This window comes from Rhinopithecus bieti, unplaced genomic scaffold (assembly GCF_001698545.2).
Source record: "Rhinopithecus bieti isolate Rb0 unplaced genomic scaffold, ASM169854v2 scaffold_76570, whole genome shotgun sequence".
Lineage (NCBI taxonomy): Eukaryota > Metazoa > Chordata > Mammalia > Primates > Cercopithecidae > Rhinopithecus > Rhinopithecus bieti.
In genome coordinates, this window is record NW_016828782.1 from 384,343 (window position 1) to 392,747 (window position 8,405).

Consider the following 8,405-nt stretch of genomic DNA (forward strand, 5'->3'; position numbering starts at 1 on the left):
AAAAATAAAAAATAAATTTAAAAAAAAAAACCATGTATTACCTCACATAATACTTTTGTGGTGAGAATACAAAGTATCTTATAATAGGATACAATGTATCGCTATTAACTATAGTCAGCATGTTATGGAATAGATCTCCTAAAATTACTGCTATCTAACTGAAATTTTTTATTCTTTGTTCAACACCTCCCCACCCCAGCACCTGGTAACCACTATTTTCTTCTCTGTTTCTGTAAGTTCAACTCCTTTTTTAGATTCCATGTGCAAGTGAGATCATGCAGTACTTGGCTTTCTTACCTGGCTTATTTCACTTAGCATAATGTTCTCCATCCTCCAGGTTCATCTGCATTGTCACAAATGACAAGATTTCTTTTTTTTAATGGCTGAATAGTATTCCATTGTGTATATATACCACATTTTCTTTTTTTTTATACTATACTTTAAGTACTGGAGTACATGTGCACAACGTGGAGGCTTGTTACATAGGTATACACATGCCATGGTGGTTTGCTGCACCCATCAACCCATCATCTACATTAGGTATTTCTTCTAATGCTATCCCTCTCCTAGCCCCTCAATCCCCAATAGGCCCCAGCATGTGATGTTCCCCTCCCTGTGTCCATGTGTTCTCATTGCTCAACTCCCATTTATGAGTGAGAATATGCAGTGTTTGGTATTCTGTTCTTGTGTTACTTTGCTGAGAATGATGGTTTCCAGCTTCATCCATGTCCCTGCAAAGGACATGAACTCATCCTTTTTTATGGCTGCATAGTATTCCATGGTGTATATGTGCCACATTTTCTTTATCCAGTCTATCATTGATGGGCATTTGGTTTGGTTCCAAGTCTTTGCTATTGCGAACAGTGCAGAAATAAACATATGTGTGCTTGTGTCTTTATAACTGAATGATTTATAATCCTTTGGGTATATCCCCAGTAATGGGATGGCTGGATCAAATGGTATTTCTAGTTCTAGATCCTTGAGGAATTGCCACACTATCTTCCACAATGTTTGAACTAATTTATACTCCCACCAACAGTGTAAAAGCGTTCCTATTTCTCCACATCTCTCCAGCATCTGTTGTTGAAAAAAGGTTAGAGCATATACCACATTTTCTTTATCTATTCATCTGTTGATGGACACTTAGGTTGATTCCATATTTTGGCTATTGTGAATAACACTGCAATAAATATGGGAGTGCAGATATTTCTTGAACATACTGAGTTCATTTCATTTGGATATATATACAGTAGTGCAATTTTTGGATCATATGGTCATTCTCTTTTAATATTTTGAGGAATCACCATACTATTTTCCATAATGACTGTAATAATTTACATTACCACCAACAGTGTGCAACGGTTACTTTTTGTCCACATCCTTGTCAACACTTCATCCTTTGTCTTTTAGAAAAAAAAATTGTAAATTGAAAATTGATTGCTGCATATATTTATGGGGTATAATATGGTATAATTTATAAGTATAATGTGAAATGATTAAATCAAGCTAATTAGCATCTCTGTTATCACAAATACCACTTTTTGTGGTGAGAACATTAAATTTACTCTCCTAGAAATTTTGAAATGTACAGTACTATGCATAGTGAATATTAACTTTATTAACTATACTTTATTAAATATATTCACCATGCTGTGCAATAGATCTCAAACACCTTATTTCTTTTGCCTGATATTTTGTAGCCTTTGACTATCATCACTCCAGCATCCCCACCCCTGAGTCTTGGTAACCACCATGTTACTTTGTATCTATGAGTTCAATTGTTTTAGATTCTAAATACAAGTGTAATCATATGGTGTTTATCTTTCTGTACCTGGCTTATTTCACTTAGCATAATTTTCTCCAATCCTGTCCACATTGTTGCAAATGACAATTTCCTTATTTTTAAAGACTGAATAGTATTCCATTATGTACATATACTACATTTTCTTTATCCATTCATCTGTTGATGGACACTTAGGTTGATTCCATAACTTGGCTATTGTAAATAGCCAGTGAACGTGGGAATACAGACATCTTTCACAAACTGATTTCAAATATTTTGGGTAAATACCCAGAAGTGGGATTGCTGGATCATACGGTGTACTAGTATGGTCTACACTGCTATAAAGAACTACCTGAGACTGTGCAATTTATTTAAAAAAATGTTTAATTGACTCACAGTTCCACAGGCTGTACAGGAGGCATGGCTGGGGAGGCCTCCAGAAACTCACAATCGTGGCAGAAGGGTGAAGGGGAAGCAAGCACATTTTCAAATGACAGCAAGGGAGAGCTAAGGGGGAAGTGCTACACACTTTTAAACAACCAAATCTCGTGAGAACTCACTATCACAAGAAGAAAGGGGAAATCTGCTGCCATGATCCAATCATCTCCCACCAGGTCCCTCCCCCAACACTGGGGATTACAATTCAACATGAGATTTTGGTGGAGACACAGAGCCAAACCATGTCATATGGTACTTCTTCTACTTTTAGTTTTTCGAAGAACCTCCATACAGTTTTCCATAGTGACTATACTAATTTATATTCCCACCAACCATGTACAAGTATTCTCTTTTCTTCACTCCCTTGCCAACACTCTATCTTTTGTCATTTTGATAATAACCATCTTGGCACATGTGATATCTTACTATGGTTTTGATTTGCATTTTGCTGATAATAGTGATATTGAGAATTTTTTCATATACCTTTTGGCCATTTTATGTCTTCTTTGGAGAAATGTCTATTCAGGCTCTTTGCCCACTTTTTAATCAGGTCATTTGTTTTCTTGCTGTTGAATTGTGTTCCTTGTATATTTTGAATATTATCCTCTTATCAGATATATGGATTGGAGCAGGCCTATATCCTGGCAGTGTGGGGGCTGACACAGCTCTGGGCTGGTCTAAAACATGGAACAGGTTTGGGGCCTATATATTCAGGGGCTGGCCTGGAGGATGGGTCTATTGGTGCTGGCCTGATGACTAGGGTTGTGGGTGCTGTCCTGTGCTAGGGACATTAAGGTCAGCTGGGTGCTAGGTGAAGTTTGAGGCCAAGAGTCCTGGGGTTGACTTGGCCCTGGATGTCCTTGAAGGGGTGGCCTGCCCCTCCACACTTGTGGGTGTTTCTCGTTAGGTGGAACGAGAGACTTGAGAAAAGAAATAGGACACAGAGACAAAGTATAGAGAAAGAAAAGCGGGGCCCAGGGGACCGGTGCTCAGCTTACAGAGGACCCACACCGGCACCGGCCTCTGAGTTCCCTTAGTATTTATTGATAATTATCTTTACCATCAAAAAGATAAGGGAGTGGCTGGACAATAGGATCATTGTAGGGAGGAAATCAGCAGTAAGACATATGAACAAAAATCCTTGTAACATGAATAAGTTTAAAGGAAAATGCTGTGCCTTGAGATGCATATGCGAACATCTCCATAAGCCTTTTAGCAGTATTGCTCCAGCAAGTCCCACCTTATTCCTAAAGGCGGTTTTCTCCTTGCTCAGTAAACAAAGCACACAATGGGTTTTACCCGGAGATGTTCCATTGCCCAGGGACGGGCAGGATTTTTAACCAGCAAGCTGCCTTCAGGTACTTGTTTAACAAAGACACATCCTGCACAGGCCAATATCCATTAAACCTTGAGTCACCACAGCACATGTTTCTTGCAAGGACAAGGTTGGGGGTAGGGTCACAGATTAACAGCATTTCAAATACAGAACTAAATGGAGTCTCTTACGTCTACTTCCTTCTATATAGACACAGTAACAGGCTGATCTCTCTTTCTTTTCCCCACATGTCCTGGAGACTGGGTCTGAGGGGTACTTGCCTGGCACTGGTGTGGGCCCAAAGCCTGGTGCTGGCTTGGCACTGAGGGTGGTCCAGAGCCTGGAGCCACTGAGGTTGGCCTGGCAGTAGGGAAAACCAGAGATTCAGTCTACCATACTGGCCTGGAGTCTGGAGTTGTAGTGTCCAGCCTGGTGCTGGGGCAAGTCTATAAACTTAGTCCATAGCTATTTGCCTGGGGCCTCGGGCTGTGGGGTCTGCCTGTTGCAGGGCTTTACTGTGGCAGATCTAGTGTTGGCATCCAAAGTTAAGTCTGATGCTCACTTTTCTCTCTTTCACCCAAGCAAAGGATATCTCTTTCCACACTCTGATGCCTGTGGTTGGGAAAGGGGTGACTCAGGTAATGTAAAACTGTCTTTTCTACCATCTTCAATGTGTATTTTCTTATTTGAGTGTCACTTCTAGGTGTTGTGACATCTCACCTGGTTTTCTTAGCAATTGTGAAGGTATTTTTGAGCATGGGTAGTTGGTTGAATTGATGTTTCTGTTAGGAGCATGATCACTAAAGAGTCCTATTCTGGCATCTTTCTTCACTCCTCCTTCGACTCTCTGTACTTTTGCTCAGTTTTTTTCTAAACCTAAAACTGCTCTAAAAATAAATCTATTAAACAAACAAACAAACAAGGCTCTTTGCATGGGACAAGCTCTGAGGCATGTCAAATAAAGATGAATCATGTGAGTGGTGTTTCCAAGGAATTGTTAAATAGTGATGGGTCAAATACTGACAATTTTCTGGGAATGGGACTTGTTTTGAGACCTCCAAGCTAGTCTATCCCCTCCAGTGGCTGCTAGCCTACTGATTTTCACAACAACTGGAGTTGTCAGGCTATCGGTTCTCAAGGCTACTGTAGAGCTAAGGACAGGGGGATTGGAACAGAACAAGTTAAAATGCCATAAAGCTGACTGTTCTTATAGAGGTTCAGCCATTTTTCTTGAACAAATGCTCATTGTATTGTTGCAAGCCTTTGATTAATTCTAGTGTTCATAAAATGTTGGTTTTGATAATTTTTGCCAGGTCTCTCATTGTTTTGTTGAGGAGCAGATTTTGGTGTTTCTTGCTCCACCATTCCTGAAGCATTCTTCTATTAGCCCCACTGCAACTTGCCCTGAAGATTCATATCTCCATGTCTTCTGTATTCATCCATTTAACAGACATAACTGGATTTCCCCAGATAATAGGCTATTTTTTATCCTATGAAGTTTTAAACAGCCTTAGAAACTAGAGTGTTTATCTACTTATATGCATATAGGCATACATACAGTCCCACTTTCCACATACACAGATTGAATACTATCTATCACATGTGCAATTTCATTTGAAAATAGAGTTCATTCTAGTGTTAATGTGAAGGGAGTAGATGGTCTCCCTACAGTGGACTTTTCCCAATACAATGGTTTTTAAAAAATCTCTTTCTCATCTTTGTGGATTCAAGTGGTTGTCTCTCAGCAAACAGAAAACTAACCTTGAGCCTACTGCTTTTACCTGGCCTGGAAGGGTCAATGGAAAAATGTCAGAAAGCAAGATGGGAGGGAGTTGGGGTCAGAGAGGCAGGAGCAAACAGATTTCCAGACACCAGCAATGAATTAAATACTTGAATAATATCTGTTAGGTGGAAGAATCAATCTCAAGAGCGGGTGTGGGAATGGGCTACCAAGTACAGAGAGACTCAGTAAGTACTTTTCATTGGGATGACAAAAGGTCAGCTGATATCTGCCAAGATTGTTTTCCAGCACTACTTACACACTGTACCTTACTGGAGTCATGCCATGTTTTGCTGCTGCTTCTGGAGCCTCAGCTGTTAAATCTGATAGAACTTCACAATGCTAAGGCTTGGGAGGTAGGTGAGATGGGAGATAAGCATCAGATTGAGCCTGCTTTCTCCTTTATCCCTTTTTTATTCAGATATTGACCAACCCAGCTGAAGATACTATTGTCTTTGAATCTGTGGCAAAACCATTAGATGGCATGGGACTGCCAAGCATCTCTAGATGTCTAGGATGACCTGTTATAGAGAATCTTTTATGGAAAAATTTGTTGAGTTTCCCACATTTGAATCATAGAGTGTGTAACCAAATATTGCAAGTGAGAACTTTGTCTTGGCCTCTGTCTCTCTTGCTACTGACAGCTTAAGTAACTTACTCTAGGATTCCCAGGGTTCATATGACTCTCTGCTTTTGTTTTAGGAATGGATATTGTGTAGTCAAAAACTTCGGGGCTGAGACCATGGGGAAAGCAGACAGAACCATGAAGGGAGATAAACCACTTGTGTTGAGCAATTCATTTGTTGTCTCTTGTTTCTGTACAAGTAGGCCTAAGTAAGTATTGGCATAATTGATTTTTTTGGTTATAGCATATTTTATTGTATATTACTAAAAGGATATACACTTTATATCAAGCTGGGCATGGCTGAAAGTAATATGTGAAACATAACCATCAGGAGAGACAAAACCATCAGTGCTGTTACTATGTGTTCATTGTTCCCTAGGTCTGTCCCGTATATTTCTTAGTAGCAGTAGGACTTGTCAAGACAGCATTACAATAAATGGGGAATTATTTTACTTAGAAGATGGCTTTCCCAGCCCGGGTCATGTATCAGCCTTGGGGGGAATATGATCCCATATCTACAAAATAATTTTTAAATGTTATCTGGGTGTGGTATTGCATGCCTGTAGTCGCAGATATTCAGGAAGCTGAGGTGAGGAGATTGCTTGAGCCCAGAAGTTTGAGGCCGAAGTGAGCTATGATCACACCACTACAATCCAGTGTGAGTGACAGAGCAAGACCCTGTCATAAAAAAGAAGAAGGAAGAAGAAAGAAGAAGAAATGAAGGAGGAGGAGGCTCTGACTTTGAGAAGAGTTCAGTGTAACAAGGTAGAAGAAATGTTTTATTTTTGTTACTTCATCTCATCCTTCCACTTGATAGACACACATGCATTGTATCTGTCAACAGCTGGGCAGTGCTGAGAAGAAGGACTCTGCTTCCTATGGACATTCTCTAGACCTGTACATTTAACATCAGTTCACAAATTTTCCTATCCCACAGGAATGCAGAACCCTTGCATCATATGCCGCATCTCCCTGCCTTCCTTCATTCACCACAGGTCTTACATTCTCCAATAACATAAGGATTTTTTTTTTTCTCTTTCTAGAGTATACACACACTGCGGTCTTCTCATCTTTTATATCCCCTCATAAACTAGGAGTGAGCAAGTTACTAGCAAGGATCCCTGTGTATGAATTTCCTACTTCTTACTATTTTCTTTTATCCTGGTGGTCCAAAACCAAAAATTATACCCTCTCTTACCATCCCCATAAGAATGATAATAGGCAGCATTATCAAATGCTTATTAATCAAGTAATGTTTTAAATAATTTACAAGTATTATATTGTTTATTCCCTGCAGCCACTTTATAAAGTGGCTCTTATTATTACCTCTGTTTTGCAGATGTAAAACTGAAGCCCAGAGGTCACATAGCTGGCACAAGTTCATCTAGCTGATAAGGGATGGAACCAGAATTTGAGTTCCAGTGGTCTGGCTTCAGAGTCCCTGCTCTTAGCCTTGATACTATTATGCCTCCCATAGCTGGACACAGAGTTGTTTTACAATTGTTATCTGTTGTAAAATTGTTCCCTAAAGTGTACACTGTCTCTGACTCTATGGCATGACTGCATGCAACGATGAGATATAATCTGTATTAGTTGTCTATTGCTGCCTAATGAATTACCCCAAGACCTAGTGGCTTAAAACAATGTTTACTTATCTTAGTTTCTACAGATCAAGAATCTGGGCACAGCTGAGCAAGGTGCCTCTGGCTTTGGGTTCCTAACAAGGGTGCATTAAAAAATAAATTAGTTTCAAAATAATAGAAGTAATGCATATGCCTAGTTAAATATCCCAATAGTACTAAAAATATAAAATCCTACTGTCCAGAGGCAGTCTCTGTTACCAATTTATTGTGTATCCTTCCAGAACTCTTGTATAAACTTACAGATATGTAGGTGAACTGTTTTTTAAATCTCTGTAATTATTAGTTTATTAGTATCATCTAGGGCTCAGATGTTCATTATCCCTACTGAAATTACACAAACAAATGTAAATGAGAAGAATCCAAGTCAAAATTAATAACAAAATAGCACTCCATCACAAAAGCATGTAAAATTACAAGAATGCTATTTTAACATACTGGCACTTTAAGAAAATGATAATATCAAAATAAACAAAATTTCCAAATTGTTCCCTAAACTGCTAAGCAGATAAATATGACTAATGAATGAGTTTGGGTTTTGTAAAGAAAATTTATTTAAATAAATCACATAATTCATACTGAGTTGCAAAGGTTGTATCTTCTTTCCTCCTATCTGATTTATAAAGGGGCAAGCTGCAATATAGGAAAATGTAACCTATTTTAAACACAGCATCTTCATTTTAAAAGCTGATCCAATTAATTAAAAATACTTCTAATGGGCCGGGCGCGGTGGCTCAAGCCTGTAATCCCAGCACTTTGGGAGGCCGAGACGGGCGGATCACGAGGTCAGGAGATCGAGACCATCCTGGCTAACACGGTGAAAC